The sequence below is a fragment of the Elephas maximus genome, chromosome X, assembly GCF_024166365.1.
Source record: "Elephas maximus indicus isolate mEleMax1 chromosome X, mEleMax1 primary haplotype, whole genome shotgun sequence".
Lineage (NCBI taxonomy): Eukaryota > Metazoa > Chordata > Mammalia > Proboscidea > Elephantidae > Elephas > Elephas maximus.
In genome coordinates this window covers 79,155,520-79,175,536 of record NC_064846.1, presented here as the reverse complement: position 1 = coordinate 79,175,536, position 20,017 = coordinate 79,155,520, and the positions used below count along the sequence as shown (strand labels likewise).

The 20,017-nt window shown below is 36.5% G+C and overlaps 1 protein-coding gene across 3 annotated transcripts in view; it reads right to left on the bottom strand.

Annotated features, from left to right (window-relative positions):
- CHM (CHM Rab escort protein) overlaps positions 1 to 20,017 on the bottom strand; it is a 224,859-nt gene that overhangs the window by 15,736 nt on the left and 189,106 nt on the right. The window lies entirely within an intron of this gene.

Here is a 20,017-nt window from a genome sequence, read left to right as displayed (position 1 = left end):
TTGGCTTTGTTTGAATCATACATATACTTGAAAGCCCCTCAAAATGACACAGATTAAAATAGTCTACATATTTTGCAGAAATTCCAAATCACTTTTTTTTTTCAATTAGTTCAAATGAATGTGACTTCACTCTCATTTGTATTTACAAATTCATGGGACCTGGATCTTGGAGATTGTTTAGGTTAGAGAATATCATGTGTAAAAAGGGTACTTCACAGAAGTAAGACATTGTAGCCTAATTCTGTTGTTTGAACTCCTAAAGATCCATATGAAAGGGTAAAGGAAGGAAGAAAAGTTCTACGTACTAAAAGAAAGGACAGGATCCCTAAATAGGAGAATGTTTATTGTCCTAGAAAGGGTTTGGAATGGGATAAAATAATCTCAAATTAGAGAACAGTAAGTACTGAGAAATTCCTTCCCCTACTACACAGAAGAATGGAATTTTTTTTTTTAAACCATGGGAAGATAGTTCAAATTATATCATGAAAGCCAAGGTCAGAATAAGATTCTTGTTACCAAAATTCATTCAACTTCTCTAAATTATATTTAAACATAAATTGAAGGACTCCTTAATAACTGCGTGAGCAGAAATCATATTATGTAATCTCCTCCACCCCTGGGTCACCAAAGAAAGCGATGTTCTAAGAAGGCTCCTACCTTAATTATGACCTAATAAAAGATTTGCCTTATTTAAGCATTGTTTTTTCATTAATTTAACTATGATTCCCATTGGTTCTGGGGCATTGTAGGATATATAGTAGTAATTATTTCAAAAGGTATAATAAACTACACAATAAAATTATTCCTACTTAAAATTTTCAAATGCCATATAACTTGGTGGTGAAGGGGCTTAAACTTCCTAGAGAATCACCAAGTTAAACCGGGTATCCAATTACAAAGATTGGAAATCTTGATATAAATATTCAAGATGAATTGTCCTGTTCTCATTCCAGCCTTGCCAAAGTTCTTAATTTTCCAGTTATTTCCTATATAATTAACACTTACTTACTAGGGGGGGAAAAACAGATGAACATAAACATATTTTTGAAAAATATCTTAATGGCTAAAATGCTGATTATTTTAAACAAGATATATAAAAGAACACTGGAGCAAGTTCATCCTCTTTTCTCTTAGCAACAGAATTCAGTTCAGAGAATGCTAGCAAAAATTTCTATAGTGAAGTACTTAATGAGTTTTACAACTCATCATAGAAGACAAATTAAAAACATTCATAACCTGAATTCTATTAAGCGTCTGACTAGAGCTGAAAGATTGGCAGTTCAAACCCACCCAGAGACAGGACTTGCAATCTGCTTCTGAAAGATCACGGCCTTGAAAATCCTATGGAGAAAATTCTCCTCTGCACATATGGGTCACCATGAGTCAGAACTGACTCAACAGCAACTAACAGCAACAAAAGCCTTGATTCTGCTTAGATGCTACATAATTAAAATTGCTTGAGCTACAAATTTAAGGTACCAACAACTATTGTTCCCTACACTTCCTACTTTTCCTATTACTTAGGTAACCTCCTTGATTTAGGTTACCCTGAATTCATTTTGTTTCTCTGCAAATCAGAGAGATTGTTGATTATGTTACTTTTTTAGATTTCCAAAATTGGTGGATTAATCTTCATATCTCCTGTAAGCACTTGGCAGAGGCAAACTTTAGAGTGGATTTTTCTCTTTTTTGCCTGTCAAATACAACTTTTCGTTGTAGTAGGGGCTCAGTAAATATTTGTTGCTAATGATAATTTGCTTCCCCATCACAGGCAAACATCAGCTACTCACATGCTTGAGTATACATACATGCACACAAAAACATATGTATGCATAAATATGCATGGGGAAATTTAACCAGTTTCCTACATGAATATCAGGATGGAGGTAAGGGGAAGTACTAATAGAGAACCCTCAAATTATTTACATCTGCCTGAGAAATGCTCACAGACACATTTAGATATATCTATAAAATGCCCATAAAACTTTAAAAGAATATCTAGAACTTACTGTAGGGCTAACATGCATGTATCAGACATTATTCTAAGCATGTTACAAGTATTATTTCATTTCACCTGTGCAACAGCCAACTGAAGTAGATACTACTACTATCCTCATTTTACGGACAACCAAACAGAGAAACAGTGAGGTTAAAGAGATGTCTCCAAATCATCCAGAGCTGGGACTTAAGCGGAAATCAGACCCAGGCAGTCTCCTTTCAGAGTGCCTACTCTTAATCACTAAATGATATTGTACAATTGTAATAATCTCCTCTAGAAGGTACACCCCAGCACTTGGGGCAGGGGTCTTCAAACTGGGACATGCACAAGGGTACACAAGGACTTTTCACAAAACACAGTAACTATAAGGGAGTCATTTTCCAGACACTCAACTCCAGTTCCTTCCACTTTATTAAGTGATGCATTCCAATAAATTTCATTTTTTGTGTTTAATAATTACTTATCAAAACTTGCAATATATTTATGATGTCTCGATTAATTCTAAATAATTATAATAAATACTCAAACCAGAAGTATATATTTTAATACTTAGAAGTTTATTGTCCCAGGAAATTAAAAAGAAACTCTACTTCAATTTATTTTTTTAAATGAGTGATACCTGTACCCGTTGCCGTCGAGTCAATTCCGACTCATAGTGACCCAACAGAACAGAGTAAAACTGCCCCATAGGGTTTCCAAGGAGCAGCTGGTGGATTCAAACTGCCAACCCTTGGTTAGCAGCCAGAGCTCTTAACCACCGTCCCACCAGGGCTCCAAATGAGGGATGGTGGGTATCAAATATCCCTGGTATTTAGATTCTATTGGGTAGAGTGATGACATACCAGTATTTACAATATGTTGGAAATTAAATTATTTACAATTGTTTGAATCTTATGATGAAAAATTGTATATGTCAACTTACAAGTGTTCAAGGGGGTACAATATTTTCAAAATCCAGCTTTTGAAATGAATGAGCAAAAAGACTGAAGAACAGTACTTTAAGGTAATCTACCTCAAAGCCCAATCTATAGAACATGCCACATTTCCACTGAAATTCTACTATGTAAAACATTTCTTTGCACCCTGTCACTCTCATTCTTCTCTACAGAATTAACTGTGCTCAATTAATACTAAAAACAACTACAAATTAGATCAGGTAGGGTAAATGCTTCCCTAAAATTCCATTTAATTAGTACCAATTGATAACTAAGATTCTGGAAGATGTAATAGTGGTGGAAACATTTCCCTTTCACATCATGTAAGACTATAACTGAAACAAATTTTTTTTTTAAACCCTGACTCTACCTTTTATAAACGATGTGCCTTTGACTTCATTTAGTAACTATTACAAAAGGCTTAACAGATTCAAGGATGATAAAATGTGTTCTCTATTAGAATTCTTCTGTTGGCATTATACTTAGATTTGTATTGGCATTAAAGAAACCGTAGTGCAAAATAAGTTCTAATCCACGGAATATAGGGATAATAATGAAAAAACTTTGATGAATGGAGTGCCGGTCATAATTAGTACCACTGAAAGAAGAGTATAGAAGATCTAGAATTCAGAAATAACATGAAACTAGAAGTAACACACTTTGCATTCTCTAAAACTGATTGTTATGGACTGAATTGTGTCTCCCAAAAATGTGTATCAACTTGGCTAGGCCATGATTCCCAGTGCTCTATGATTGTCCACCATTTTGTCATCTGATGTGATTTTCCTATGTGTTGTAAATCCTACCTCTATGATGTTAATGAGGCAGGATTAGAGGCAGTTACATTAATGAGGCAGGACTCAATCTACAAGATTTATAGGTTGAGTCTTGAGTCAATCTCTTTTGAGATATATAAGAGAGAAGCAAGCAAAGAGACAAGGGGATCTCATATCACCAAGAAACAAGGGCCAGAAGAATAGAGCATCCTTTGGACCCAGGGTCTCTGCACCTGAGAAGCTCCTAGATCATGGAAAGACTGATGACAAGGACCTTCCTGCAGAGCTGACAGAGAAAGAAAGCCTTCCCCTGGAGCTGGCGCCCTGCATTTGGACTTCTAGCCTCCTAGACTGTGAGAGAATAAATTTCTTTTTAGTTAAAGGCATCCACTTGTGGTATTTCTATTACAGCAGCACTAGATGACTAAGACATTGATTTTGGAACATTGATCACTCATGTGATAAGTTACTGTCCTATTACAAGCTGTCATTGTTTTTATTTTTCATGAAAATATACACAGCAAAACCCGCTCCCATTACACAGTTTCTAGACATAATGATCAGTGACACCGGTTACATTCTTCATATTGTGTCAACATTCTCGTTATTTCTGCTGTAGTTGTTTCATTTCCATTTACTCAATCTCCCAATACCCCTCCTCCTTCAATCTTCTCTTCTATGCATTAAAATAGCTGTTTACCCTTTTGGTCTTATATAATTTTTTTTTAAGTAATGCAATACTCAAGGGTGACAATCTTTACTCTTTGGGCTGTTATTTAGTTTAAAGGTGACTTCAGGGGATAGTTTCGATTCAAGGTTTGAAAAGCAACTCAGGGCCATAGTCTCAGGTACTCCTCCAGATTTAATAGGTCCAATAAGTCTGGATTCTTTAAGAATTTGAAGTTCTGTTTCACACATTTTTCTCCCTTTCTACCAGGATTCCCCTATTATGTTCCTGATCAGAACATTCAATAGTAGTAACTGAGCACCATTTAGTTTTTCTGGTCTCAATGTGAAGGAAGCAATGGTTCATGAAGATAGTCCTGTAGTCCAGTTCTTTTCTGATTCTTGACCTTCCTTCTTTTTCATTTGTTCCAGACAAAGGCCAAGAGCTGTATCTTAGATGGCTGCTCATAAGCTTCTAATACCCTCGACACTACTCACCATACTGGAGGTAGAACATAATATTAAAAAAAAAAAAACTATATTATGTCAAGTGACTGGATTGTCCCATGAGACCATGGCCCTAAACCCAAACTAAGAGAACTAATCCCATGAGGTTATTGGTTATGTCTAATTCGTATCATCATAGCCCCTCCCCTGTTTTTTGGTTGTTGTTATTGTCCCCAAATGTTGTTGTTTTTTAAAACACATGAGAAATAGGATTTCTACTCAGAATGTGCACAACTGTAATAATCAGCATATTTAAAGGTAACTTCATACGTAATATACAGTATCCGAGTGACATAGTATAGGACGGTTATATGGGCTCTGGTATTACTTCTGCTTTCTGTTTCTACTTGACCAAGTCATTTTATCTCTCTGGCCTTCGTGACCTCATGAATAAACGGAAGGGGTAGAATTAGTTCATCTGTAAGATCTCTTTAGTTCTAAAGTTTTATGAGTCTAACACTCTACTCATCAGCCATGACTCTTTCAATATTGGCAGATTTTAAACCAAAAACTGACCACAATACAAATGTGAATATAAAACCTAAGTAAATGCTTGCTGAAAAAAGTAGGAAGTCTATTCCTTAGGCTTCTGAAATTGTCATGCGGCAGTCATTCACACTACATAGTTAGGCAAAATGGTGCCAAATGCATTTAAAGAATCTTTATGTATGGCCTAGTCAGCAAGTGAATTTTGTTGTGCAATTTAACTAGAAATGTATCATTTATATACTCAATATATTTAACATATTGATATATTTTTCATTGTACTTATATATTAGAAACCCTGGTAGCATAGTGGTTAAGAGCTACAGCTGCTAACCAAAAGGTCGGCAGTTCAAATACACCAGGCACTCCTTGGAAACCATATGGGGCAGTTCTACTCTGTCCTATAGGGTTGCTGTGAGTTGGAACAGACTTGATGGCAACAGGTTTTTTGGTTTAGATAGAAGAAAGAAAGGAAGGGAGGGAAAGGAGGAATGGAGAGAGGAAGGGAGGGAGGGAGGGAGAGAGGGAAAGGAGGAAGGGAGGGAGGGAGGGAAGGAGGGAGGGAGGGAGGGAGGGAGGGAGGGAGGGAGGGAGGGAGGGAGAGGAGGAAGGAAGGAAGGAAGGAAGGAAGGAAGGAAGGAAGGAAGGAAGGAAGGAAGGAAGGAAGGAAGGAAGGAAGGAAGGAAGGAAGGAAGGAAGGAAGGAAGGAAATGTGGCTCATAACTTGTCTTTCACAAAGGCATAAAGGGAAATGTAATTTTTGTGATGTAGCACATGTTAGAATATATGACTGTGTCAATAAGATAGAAAAGGTCAGAAACACTTTTTTTTAAAGGTACTAAGTGATCAACTGAGTTTGCTGACATACAGTGCACAATTTGATTCTTTGAATACAACCAGGAAAAACTCCAGAGTAAGCTTGCACTTTTTCAATAGAATTTAAGAAAACATCTACAATGTCAACTTAAAACCATAAGGTAAAATAAGTTTAACTGAAAATCAAATCTGTGCTTCATGACAATACTACTAATAAAAATAATTTTAAAATACACAAACATATGGAAGTTAAAGAACATACTATTGAACTACCAGTGGGTGAAGGAAGAAATCATAACCTTCTCAGAGTCAAATGAAAATGAAAGTATAATATACCAAAACCTACGGGCTGTAACAAAGGCAGTACTCAGAAGGAAACTTATAGTAATAAATGCCTATATAAAAAAAAGAAGAAAGATCTCAAATTAATAGCCTAACTCTACAACTTGAGGAACTAGAACAAGAAGAGCAAACTAAGCTTAAACCCACCAGAAGAGAGGAAATAAAAAAGATCAGAGCAGAAATAACTGAAATTGAAAAGAGAGAATCAACAAAACCAGAAGTTGGTTCTTTGAAAAGATCAGTAAAATTGACAAACTTATAGTTAGAGGTATAAAAAAAACAAAAACAAGAGAGAGAGAAATAACCAAAATAAGAAATAAAAGAGAAGACAATTACAACTGATCTTCTAGAAATAAAGAGAATTATGACAAATATTGTGAATAACTGTATGGCAATGAATGGATAACCTACATGAAATAACAAAGTCTTAGAAGCACACAACTTACCCAAACTGACTCAAGAGGAAACAGAAAATCTCAGGAGACCCGTGAGTGAAGAGACTGAATAAGTAATCAAAAACCTTCCAACGAAAAAAAAAAAAAAAAAGCCATAGACAAGAAAGCTTCACTGGGGAATGTTACTAAACATTTAGAGAAAAACTTACACTAACCTTGTTTAAACTCTTCTAAAGATAGAGAAGGAATACTTAATGCATTCTATCAAGCAAACACAACCCTGATACCAAAACCAGAAATTTATACCACAAGAAAACTACAGGCCAATATCCCTTATAAATATAGATGCGAAAATCCTAAACAAAGCATTAGTGAACAAAATCTAGCAGTGCATTAAAAGAGGCATATACCATGACCAAATGAGATTTATTTCAGGAATGGAGGGATGGTTCAACATTAGAACAAAGATTTCCTTGATGAAAACCCTCAAGAAGACTGGAATAGAAGGGAAGTTCTTCAATATGATTAATGGCACATATGAAAAATCAACAGCCAATATTATACTTAAGAGAGAAAGACTGAGAGCTTCCCCCTTAAAATGGGGAACAAGACAAGGGTACCCATTCTCACCACTCCTATTCAATATTGTATTAGAAGTCCTACCCAGAGCAATAAGACAACAGAAAGAAATAAAAGTATCCAGACTGGAAAAGTAGTAAAATTACCTCTATTCACAATGACATGATCCTATCTATAGAAAATCCCAAAGAATCCACAAGAAAGCTTCTAGAGCTAACAGAGGAATTTAGCAAAGTTGCAGAATATAAGGTCAACAAACAAAAATCAGTTGAGTTTCTATACACCAGCAATGAGAATCTGAAATGGAAATTAGGGAGATGATTGCATTTACAATAGCATCTAAGAGAATAAAATCACTACAGATACATTTAACCAGGAATGTGAAGGACTTACACAATGAAAATATTAAACACTGCTGAAAGAGATTAAAAAATTAAATAAATGGAAAGATGTTTCATGTTCATGGAAAGACAATATTGTTACAATGTCAATACTACCCAAAGTGATCTACAGATTCAACACAACCCCAATCAAGATTCCAATAGCCTCCTTTACAGAAATGGAAAAACAAATTCTCAACTTTATATAGGATGGCAAGATTCCCCAAACAGCTAAAGCAATGTTGAAGGAGAAGAACAAAGTAGGAGGACTCACACATCCTGATTTTAAAACATATTATACAGCTACAGTAATCAAAACAGCCTGGTAATAGACGAATAGAATTGAGAGTCCTGAAATAAACCCATATATCTATGGTCAATGGATTTTTGACAAGTGTTTTAAGTATTTTTTTTTTAAGTACATTCGATGGGGAAAGAAGAGTCTCTTCAATAAACAGTGTTGGGAAAATTGGATTTCCACATGCAGAAAAATGAAACAGGATTCATGCCTTATACCATATAAAAAAAACAAATTCAAAATGGATGAAGGATCTAAAAGGGGCCACATTCTCGAGTCAAGCCTTTAAAGAAATATTATCTAATACAGTAACAAAAGCACTAACAACAAAAGACAAAATAAATAAATATATGTAAAGTATGTTCTAAAATATGAACTATGGTTGTAAAAAATATGACTGACATAGCTTTGAAAAATATAAAAAATAAAATTTAAATATTTAACACTCTCAATAACTTGAACCAAAGTAGTTGAGTGAAGGAAATCTTAAGTTGATTTATAAAATTAAAAAAAATGTAATATTACTACTTTTAAAAACATAAAATAAGCAGGCTAACCCAGGGTTACTTAGAAAAGCCCTGTATTACTAGATAACAATGATTTGCTATCAATATATCAAAATGCCAGCTTAAGCAATATTGGCCTGTTTATATTTCAATTACAGTAACATCTCACTTATTCAGGAGTCTTTTACACACACAACTAAGAACCAGGAAGTGTGCCACCCTTCCCCCCCCATCAAAAAAAGGCCTTTTAGCACCCAAGGTAGATGTTACAATGTCCACAGACCAATATATCACTTGCTCAGAGTTCATTACGTTACATTAATTATTTTAGTTATGTTACTATTACATGCAATTAAGAAGCTTAGTTTTCTTGTTTTCTGGCCCTCTGCAGAATAAAACCAGAATCAAACCAAACCCTGTGCCGTTGAGTCGATTCTGACTCATAGCGACCCTATAGGACAGAGTAGAACTGCCCCACAGAGTTTCCAAGGACCGCCCGATGGATTCGAATTGCTGACCTTTTGTTTAGCAGCTGTAGACTATGCCATCAGGGTTTCCTCTGCAGAATAGAAGCAGCAAATAAGGGCGGAAGAAGATCAGTAAAAAGTGCTGCCAGAAAGAACATTCTGATAGCTGCATAAAAACAGCCGGACAGAGGGAGAGGAAGAAGACATAAAATGTAGACACAAGAAATGATAAAAAAAACAAAAAAAACCCCAAGAGTATAGGGTCATTAAACATAGGAGCCAAAACCAAAACCCAAACCCATTGCTGTTGAGTTGATTCTGACTCATAGTGATCCTACAGGACAGAAAAGAACTGCCCCAAAAGGTCTCCAAGGAGAGGCTGGTGGATTCGAACCACCAACCTTTTGATTAGCAGCCAAGCTCTTAACCACCACGCCACCAGTGCTGCCGCATAGGGCAAATAGATCTAAATACTTCAACATATCCCAATGGGATCACTGGACTACCAAGAACCATAACCATAATAAATAATGGTCATAATATTCCCGAATTATACATAAAAAAAGGTTAAAATATGTTTAGTAGATTCAGTGTAGAATGGCAGGGAAATACATAATGCATGCTACAAAGATAGTTGTTAAAAATGGTTAAAATAAAATTTCAGTCATAAAAGGATACATTTCAGCTATTTGAAGAATGTGTTTGGGGAGAATATATCAAACTTGGAGATGCTAAATGCTGTATTATTTAACAGTGTTACGTACAAATGGGTGCTTCTAAATGGCTTTTGAACTTTTCATATCTAACCTCATTTCCACTTTCATGAAAAGTCATTCAACAAATCACCCTAAACATTTTCATTTTTAAACAAAAGTTTTTTTCTGATTTTCCTAGGAGGTATCTCTCTTACCTCTCTTAGAGGCTTGTTACACAGGTCAGAATTCGGTTTTTGGGGGAGGAAATTATTCTGAGTTAAGTGAGGGAAGATTACCGGCATAGCTACCAAGACATGTATGTCCCAAGGGTATCCATCCATGTTCTCATGGGACACCCCCTCCCTATAGCTGCTAGAGTTCTCTCTGTTGTTGTTAATTGCCATCGAGATGGTTCCGACTCATAGCGACCCTATGTCCAACAGAATGGAACACTACCCAGTCCTGTACCATCCTCACAATCATTGTTATGCTTGAGCTCACTGTTGCAGCCACAGGTTGAGGGTCTTCCTCTTTTTTGCTGGCCCTCTACTTTACCAAGCATGATATCCTTGTCTAGGGACCAATCGCTCCTGATAACATGTCCAAGTATGTGAGACAAAATCTCACCATACTCGCTTTTAGGGAACATTCTGGCTGTACTTCTTCCAAGACAGATTTGTTTGTTCTTCTAGCAGTCCATTGTATGCCCAATATTATTCGCCAACACCATAATTCAAAGGCACCAATTCTTCCTCAGTCTTCCTTTCACATGCATACAAGGGGATTGAAAACACCATGGCTTGGGTCAGGTGCACCTTAGTCCTTAAAGTGACATCTTTGTTTTTTAACACTTCAAAGAGATTTGCAGCAGGTTTGCCCAATGCAATGTATATTTTGATTTTCTGACTACTGCTTCCATGGGTGTTGATTGTGGATCCAAGTAAAATGAAATCCTTGACAACTTCAATCTTTTCTCTGTTTATGATGAGGCTGTGTATTGGTCCAGTTGTGAGAATTTTTTTTTCTTTATGTTGAGGTGTAATTCATACTGAAGGCTGAGTCTTTGATCTTCATCAGTAAGTGCTTCAAGTCCTCCTCACTTTCAGCAAGCAAGGTTGTGTCATCTGCATGTCACAGGTTGTTAATGAGTCTTCCTCCAATCCTGATGCCCCATTCTTCTTCAGATAGTCCAGCTTCTCAGATTATTTGCTCAGCATATAGATTAAATAGGTATGGTGAAAGGATACAAGCCTGACTGACGCACACCTTTCTTGACTTTAAACCACACAGTATCCCCTTGTTCTGTTCAAATGACTGCTTCTTGGTCTAAGTACAAGTCCTCATGTAGAGTTCTCTCTACCTCTGGTAATTAATTAAAAAATAAAAAATTAATATTTATTGAGCACTTTTAAGTGCCATGTAGTATCCACATGAATTAACTAATTCAATCTTGACACGATCCCGAGGTAGGTACTATTATTAAGCCTATTTTATAGAAAAAAAAAAAGGCTGATACGCACAGAGATTAAGTAACTTGCCTTAACTGGTCAGCCAGCTAGTAAGTAAAAGACCTTCGAGTTAAAATTAGCCTATGTTCTCAATCACTACACAATAGGGCTATGACAGTGAAGTATGTTGTTGGGATGCACTTTCCTTGTTAACTGAACTATTTATTTGCCTTGTGAGTACCTTTCATATATGCCACTCCCACACCATATGAAGGTAAACTTTATTTGCATACTTACGGTTTCACAAGTTCTAAATTTAAGGCAATACGAGATCCATAAAAAGTTGTTATAGAGGCTAAAAAGTCAAAGTGAACTGTAAGTCATTTTAATGTCTCAAACACATTCCTGGTAACACCGTTAAGACTACAGTGCTCATTGTCATAACATAGAATGAAGGATAAAAAGTCTGAAAGGTGTGATTCATAAAAAAATTTTAATTGTGGAAATTTTTAAGATATTGAGAGAAGTATATATTCTCACTACATGATGTATAAAACATGAATGTAAGATCCTCCTTAATAAAAACTATAAAATAAATGTATGTATTAAATGCCCCTGAATGAGAAACAGAAATTGAATAATATTTAATATAAAATACCATAGTAGTGGTTTACCCTGAACTACACTATAAAATGAAATAAATTTCTATTATGTTCTCTAGTCCATTTTTTACTCTTAAATAACAGGAAGAGAGTAAAAACTTGCACTGATTTAAGAATACACAAATGTGAACAGTAGGTACTGGACAGACGTGAAGATAAAATGTGTATTAAAATTATTCTACAAGTGAGTACTTAGTATGTGCTCAGAAAAAGCAACATCACAACTTCATTAGCAAACAGCAGAGTGTTGCTGTTCTTAGGTGTCAGTGAGTCAATTCTGACTCACAGGGACCACATAAAACAGAGTAAAACTGTTCCATATGGTTCTCTTGGCTGTAAGCTCGAAGGAAGCAGATCGCCAGGATTTTTCTATTACAGAGTTGCTGAGCGGGTTGGATCTGCCATCATTTTGGTTAGCAGCCAAGCGCTTAACTGTTGCACCAACAGGTCTCCTTAAAGAGCAGAGTACCTGTGACAAATTAAAAATCCCAACATATTGTTGCTGTTAGGTGCTCCCGAGTCAGTTCCAAATCATAGCAACTCAATTTAGAACAGAACAAAACAGTACTCGGTTCTGCGCCATGCTCATAATCTTGGCTATATTTGAGCCCACTGTTGCAACCACTGTGTGAATCCATCTTGTTGAGGGTCTTCCTCTTTTTCGCTGACCCTCTACTTTACCAAGCATGATGTCCTTCTCCAGGCACTGGTCCCTCCTGATAACATGTCCAAACTACGTGAAACTAAGTCTTACCACTCTTGCTTCTAAGGAGCACTCTGGCTATACTTCTTCCAAGACAGATTTGTTTGTTCATTTGTTTGTTCTTTCTGGCAGGCTACGGTATATTCAATATTCTTCGCCAACACCATAACTCAAAGGCATCAATTCTTCGGTCTTGCTTATTCATTGTCCAGCTTTTGGATGCATATGAAGCAACTGCAAATACCATGACTTGGGTCAGGCACACCCTGAGTCTTTGTCATGGATTGAACTGTGTCCCCCCAAATATGTGTCAACTTGGTTAGGCCATGATTCCCCATATTGTGCGGCTGTTCTCTATTTTGTGATTGTAATTTTATGTTAAAGAGGATTAGGGTGGGTTTGTAACGCCCTTACTAAGGTCACATCCCTGATCCAAAGTAAAGGAAGTCTCCCTGGGGTGTGGCCCGCACCACCTTTTACCTTAAAAAAACAAAGAAGGTAAAAGAAAGGGAAGCAAGCAGAGACTTGGGGACCTCATACCACCAATAAAGCAGTACTGGGAGCAGAGCATGTCCTTTGGACTGGGGTCCCTGTGCCTGACAACCTCCTCAACCAGGGGAAGATTGATGACAAAGACCTTCCTCCAGAGTCAACAGAGAGAGAAAGCCTTCCCCTAGAGCTGGTGCCCTGAATTTGGACTTCTAGTCTACTAAAATGTAAGAAAATAAATTTCTCTTTGTTAAGGCCATCCACTTGTGGTATTTCTGTTCTAGCAGCACTAGATGACTAAGATAGAATTTAAAGTGATATCTTTGCTTTTTAACACTTTATAGAGGTCTTTTGCAGAAGATTTGCCCAGTGCAATACATTATCTGATTTCTTGGCTGCTGCTTCCAGGGACGTTCATTGTGGATTCAAGTAAAATGAAATCCTTGATAACTTCAATATTTTCTCCATTTATCATGATGTTGCTCATTGGTTCAGTAGTGAGGATTTTTGTTTTATGTTGAGGTGTAATCCATACTGAAGGCTGGAGTCTTTGATCTTCACCAGTAAGTGCTTCAAGGCCTCTTCACTTCCAGCAAGCAAGGTTATGTTGTCTGCATATTGCAGGTTGTTAATGAGTTTTCCTCCAATCCTGATGCCACATTCTTAGCTTTCTCGCTCTGTGTGCCCACTCGCTGTGTGCTTACTCTGTGTGTCTTAGCTTCTAAGACATTTCCTCAGCATACAGATTGAATAGGTGGTAAAAGGATACAATCCTGATGTACACCATTTCTGATTTTAAGCCACATGGTATCCTCTTGTTCTGTTCGAACCACTGCCTCTTGACCTATGTACAGGTTCCCCATGAGCACAATTAAGTGTTCTGGAATTCCCATTCTTTATAATGTTATCCATAATTTCTTATGATCCACGCAGTCAAATGACTTTGTACAGTCAGTAAAACAAAACGATGGATTGCTTTTATATAGCCTTTCTTGCCTAGGTCTTGTAACTCCCACCCAAGTGACTGAGTGGGACTATACAAGTAAGGTAATTGTGGCCCACCAAGGGGACTGAATAGCTTGCTAGTAATGCAAATAAATTTCATGGCACCTGTGTGGGGGTGAGACCATGCAAATAAGGTCTATGGAACCCTAACAAAGGGATTGATCAGCTTTGTCATCCACTGGGCTTAAAATGAGCCACCCCAGAGGTGGGAGGGGAGGCTCTCCCTACCACCAAGGAAGAAGAGCCAGTAGCGGAGTGTATCCTTTGGACCCGGAACACCTGAAGTGAGAGTTCCTGGAGCCAGGAGACCAAGAAAGAGAGAGCTGTAATGCTGAAGACAGCAAAAAGTGGTGAGACAGAAATGGCAGCAGGAGACATTGCAATGGGCTTCCGGGCACACAGAGCGAGAAAGCTGAGTACCTTTGGGCAGAAGACTTGCCGGGGGCATAGGGTCCCTCTGGGCATTTGGTGGAGCTAGGGTTTCTGATCCAAGGACCTAGAGCTAAATGTCTTTGGGCCAAAGTTTACTGGCGGAGTGGGATGCCTCTGGGCACTTACTGGCAGAGCTAAAAGAGTTGCCAGAGTAGGACAGAGGCTGAGGGGCCAGAGAGAGGCCTGCCTGCAGGTACAGCTGAGAGGAGGCTGTCCTGGTGGAAGAACTGTATCCTGAGTGTTCCTGAACCTGAATTGTAATCTGTTACTTCCCTCATAGAGCCTCAAACTGTGAGTATGGTCTGTGAGTCCTGTGTGGGCACTGAAATCCATTATCAATCTCAGCAGAGAAGTAGAGAGTGCTGTGGGAGGGACAGTTGGTGTCAGAATTGGTAAAGATGGCAGAGAGAGGAGGTATGTCTGACTCCATCCCCATATGAATCAGCCCTGGGCTGCTGATCTTGAGTCACCTTCCCCTTTGTGAAGTTAGAGGGGGTCAGATGCTCCCACCACGTTATTTTTACACAGTGGCACAACAACACACAAGCCACCACAGTACGACAAACTGACAGGGAAGTGGAGACCCAACATAGTCATGTGTTATTTCTCCCATCTTCCCAGATTGATTTAAATGACAAAAAAAAACTTTGAAATCAATCGACTTTTTAAAAGTAAGTCTTTAACTTAACACACACATTGACATTGATATGGCTAGTAAAGAATGGATTATACTAGATTTAGATGCTGACAAAACACAGTTATTAAAAGTTAAAAAAAGACTTAAATATTTACTGAAGAACCATTAAAATTTTTTTTAAAGAACCACAGCTTTTCTCTAAAAGTCATTAACTTTGTAAAAAGTTTATCTTACAAATAAGCTAATTTTCTCATGAGTAATTTATCTTTGAAATACGTGTTTTTTGTTAAACAACTGAACTATAACTCACCAAAGTTCATACCATTTACTTTCTATAAATTTCATTTTACTATCTTTGAAGAATGGGTAATCTCATCGGTATATATTCTGATTATATTTGATTTACTCAGGTATAACTGTAATAGTTACAGTGGCTGCCAACCTTTGACTTCAAGTGATTCCTCCAGCAGGAAGAACAATGAGTTTAGTTCGTGATTTCATCATTAGATTTTCAATTATTAGGGAAAGTGAAGGCGTTTGGTTCCACTTAGCTGGCAATACTGATTATATGCCTGTCACTTATACAACGGGATCAAAGTTTAGATGTATTTGTCTATTTATCTTAAGTAATTGTTTGAAGGGAAAAATAAGTCACAATAAAACCCATTTGGAGTTAATGACTTTTTTTTTTTAATTATGAAATCTATACAATTAGAACTTATTCTTCTTAAATACTATATATTATTTTATTTTTTTATTTCCACAAAACCTTGAGCAAAGGGATGATCATTACCAGTTCAATATCAAAATTAGATAAGATCAGAAATCTACAACACAGCTTATCTAGATATACTAAAAAATAAGAAGATTCAGACAGAATGTTAAAAAAACCTCTTCCCTCAATGAATCCTAATTAAAATAAATTCTTCTGAAGACGTATTTTTTTACAAGTATGAGTAACATCAAATTCCTTATCTCCTTCCACCCAAAGTGGGTTCTTATACCATAAATTATCATATTCAACATTTTTAGTTTTTGGTGCTTGACTAGGGAAATAATAAAATTATTTTTGATTATAATCAAATGAAATTGTTTCATTATTCTGTGTAGAAACAATTAGGAAACTTAAAAAAAAATTCTGTTCCATTGTGTTCAGGACATGCTTTATTAAAAAGGTTCAGGGAGAAAGACTAAGTCCTTTAAAGAGAAATGGAATAACCAGAAGTAGTTCGGGAAGAGAATGATTGGGTAACATTCTAAACTAAGTAATTTGCCTATAACCAAGGATCTTTAAAAGAGGAAAACAAATGAGTTGGGAACAGGTTCAGATACATAAAATAATCACAAGATATATTCTTTTTTTCTGACTTGAAATAGGAAAAAAAAAAACTGAAAGAAAAGGGAAGCTTTCTCTGATATTACAAAACTAATTCTGTTTTAGAAGACAGGCAAACTAATTACCAAGAACAGAACAACTTGCAACTAGTTGTGACATCAATTACTCTTAATTAGGGAAATAGCAGGAAAAATGCACCATTAAAGACTTTTAATGTACAAGTTACAAAATGTTCCTGAAAGTCTGTAGACAGGCCCAAAGGATAAGAAAAGGAGAAAGGAAAACAAACAAACAACAGGAAGCTGAATTTTAATTAGGAGTGATGGTTAATTTTATCTGTCGACTTGGCTAGGCTATGGAGTCCAGTTGTTTGGTCAGACACTAGTCTAGTAGCTGTTATAAAGTGATGAAAATAGTTGGCCTTAAGTAAAGCAGATTACTTTCCATAGTATGGGCAGGCCTCAATCAATCAATTGAAGGCCTTAACAGCAAAAAGGGAGTTTCCCTTGGGTATGTTCTGTCTCCTGGCTATAAACAGACATTTTGTCAGAACACTCTTACTCTTCACTCTTCCCATCACCTGACCTACTGATTTCGGGATGCAGGCATACAGACCTATGGATTTGGAACTTGCCAGCCCTCCACAATCATGTGAGCCAATTCCTTGAAGTAAATCTTTCTCTTTTTTTCTCTCTATCCCTCACTGGCTCTGTCTTTCTAGAGAACCCTAAGACATTAAGTAACTGATAAAAAAAATGTCAGTTTCTATCTCAGTGTATTTCTTATTCCATGTGACATTAAGCATTAACTCTATTATAGCCAGTAACTAGCACTTTTAAAATAATACCATGTTACTATGGGGAAAAAAATAAAGCAAAGATTTGAAACTGAACATGAACTTTTCTTTTTCTCCAGAACAAGACAAGGTATAAATAATACTTCAAAACTTATGTCTTTCAGTCAATCTTCCTAGTGTAAGCCTCGCTATTGGGACATAAAAAATAAACCTAATCCATTTGTCCATACTCCTGGCTTTGTTATTTATAAATTGACTAAGCTGCAGTAAATATCAGGGAGATAAGTTATTATGGAAGAATGAAGTGAGAAAGCTGGAGTTGGAAAGGACTTTAGAAGGAAAAGGATCATGCTTCAAATAATGCTCACATACATATATTATCAACACGTAAGTATGGCTAGTAACTTTTTCTACACACATGTAAAATCTGGATCATTGAGGCTGTTATATCTGGATGGTATTTTTCAAAATCATTTCAGTCTAATCTCCCAATTTGCAATGAAGAAACCAAGAGCCAAAAGACTGATGAATTTGTCCCAGGTCAAATAACTAAAAAAACTAGTTTGAGGTAATTCTGCAGACTCGTGTGCCAATATTCTTTCCACTCACAGTATTTGGAAACCCTGGTGGCGTAATGGTTAAGAGCTATGACTGCTAACCAAAAGGTCGGCAGTTCAAATCTCCAGGCGCTCCTTGGAAACTCTATGGGGCAGTTCTACTCTGTCCTATCGGGTTGCTATGAGTCGGAATCGACTCGACGGCAGTGGGTTGGATACCAGTATTCTCATTAAATTTACTATAAAGTCAAACTAGAAATTAATTCTAATACGAGGTATATGAACTTAAAAAAAACTTATGAAAAATTTTTCCTTTTCATTTCATGATATACAGAATGTTTTAAAATTCTTTGTTTTTCATCTGCTGGTGGGTTAATGTTTCCAAGCAACTTTGTTTTTATAAGTTAAAAAATGTCACTTTAGACACAAGATTTTACATGTAGTTTCTTTAATTTACTCAACAAAATGATGAGCATAATGTAACTATTTAAGTAGCAGGGATATAAATAATAAGCCATGTCCTGTTCCTCATATTGGACCAGAAACGCAAAGTCAATTTTGCTTTAATTGCTCTGAGTAGTAGTATAAAAAGCATGGGTTAAAAGAGCCAGACTGGCTAGGTTCAAATCCTACATCTACCACTTACTAGTTCTGTGAACTTGGGTAAGCTGTTTAACTTTTCTGTGTCACAGTTTCCTCATCTGAATAACAGAAATAACAGTGGGACCTATCTCATAAAATTGTTGAGTAATAAATTGAGTTAATCCATATAAAATACTTAGAATAGTACTTAAAAATGTCTCCTATCAATGTTATTAAAGAGGATGAATGCTAATCCAGAGGAAAGTACAGGATTTTATCTTAGGAGAAGAGCAAAAGCCTAACTAAATGAGGGAGTCAGGGAAAGGCTCCAGAAAGGAGGTAATATTTGAGCTAAGATTTGAAAGATGAAGAAGCATTTAACTAGTTGGCAAGGCACTCTAGAACAAGGGACAATTATGTGCAAAGGTACAAAGGTGACAGGAAACATGGTAATTGCAAAAAGAATAGTATTTTATTATATGTAGTACACTCCTTATATTAGCAAAGGTATTCCTTATATTATTATTAGCTGCTAGTTTGTTATATGATTACTCTTTGCCAGGCGCTGTGCTAAAGGCTTTATAAACATATGTCACTTAATCTTTACAGTAAGCCCTTATTAATTTATATACTCTGGCGCAGAGCATTTAGTAGGAGCTCAATGAATATTTGCTGAATGACTGTAATCACAGAATGTTGACATTATTTTCTTAGTTGTATGACAGGAAAAAACCTATAATTTTAAGGTTTGCAATATGGTTATGATATATAACTGGAGAAAGAAAAGTATTTGAAACAACATTTAAAAAAAAAATTTTCAGCACTGGCACAGTGGTATGCTGCGTCGGTCCTGAACCAGAAAGAATTATGTTTGAAATCTTGCTTTGCCACTTGCTAAGGTGTGTGATCTTAACCTGATGCCTGTTGAGTCAATTCTGACTCATAGTGACCCTAACTCCCCCTAAACTCTAGCTTCTTAATTGATAAAATGGAGACAACAGTACCTACTTCATAGAGTTATTTTAAGATGAATGCTAAGTGCTTAGCCTAGTACCTGGCCCCTGATAAATTCTCATTGATAGCTATTACCCTTTACATTTCAAAAATAAACAGTGCCTTATGACCTCAGGCCCTCGGGCAAGTGACCTTTCCTCCTTTACCGCTCTTTTGTTCTAGGTGGGCCAGATGAAGACTTACACAGGATTTCACATAACCCTCAACCACTCAACTGATAGTCCCTGTGTGTAATGCAGGGGTGCTCACGTAAAAGTTTATCACAAACTGTTTCAACAAATGCTGCCAAGGGAATGCACTTCATCCAAAAATGAGGAGCTCCTGTATTTGCAAAATTCTTCTACAACACTGTATTCTGAAGACTTTAACAATATGATGGAAGTTCTCTGAGTTCTTTAGTGATTTTGTGAACAAATATATCTATAATATACGAGAAACCTACAACGACAAATACATAGATGTCAAATGTGTTTCAGTGTTTCCCTGAGAAAATATATTGGAAATTAAAT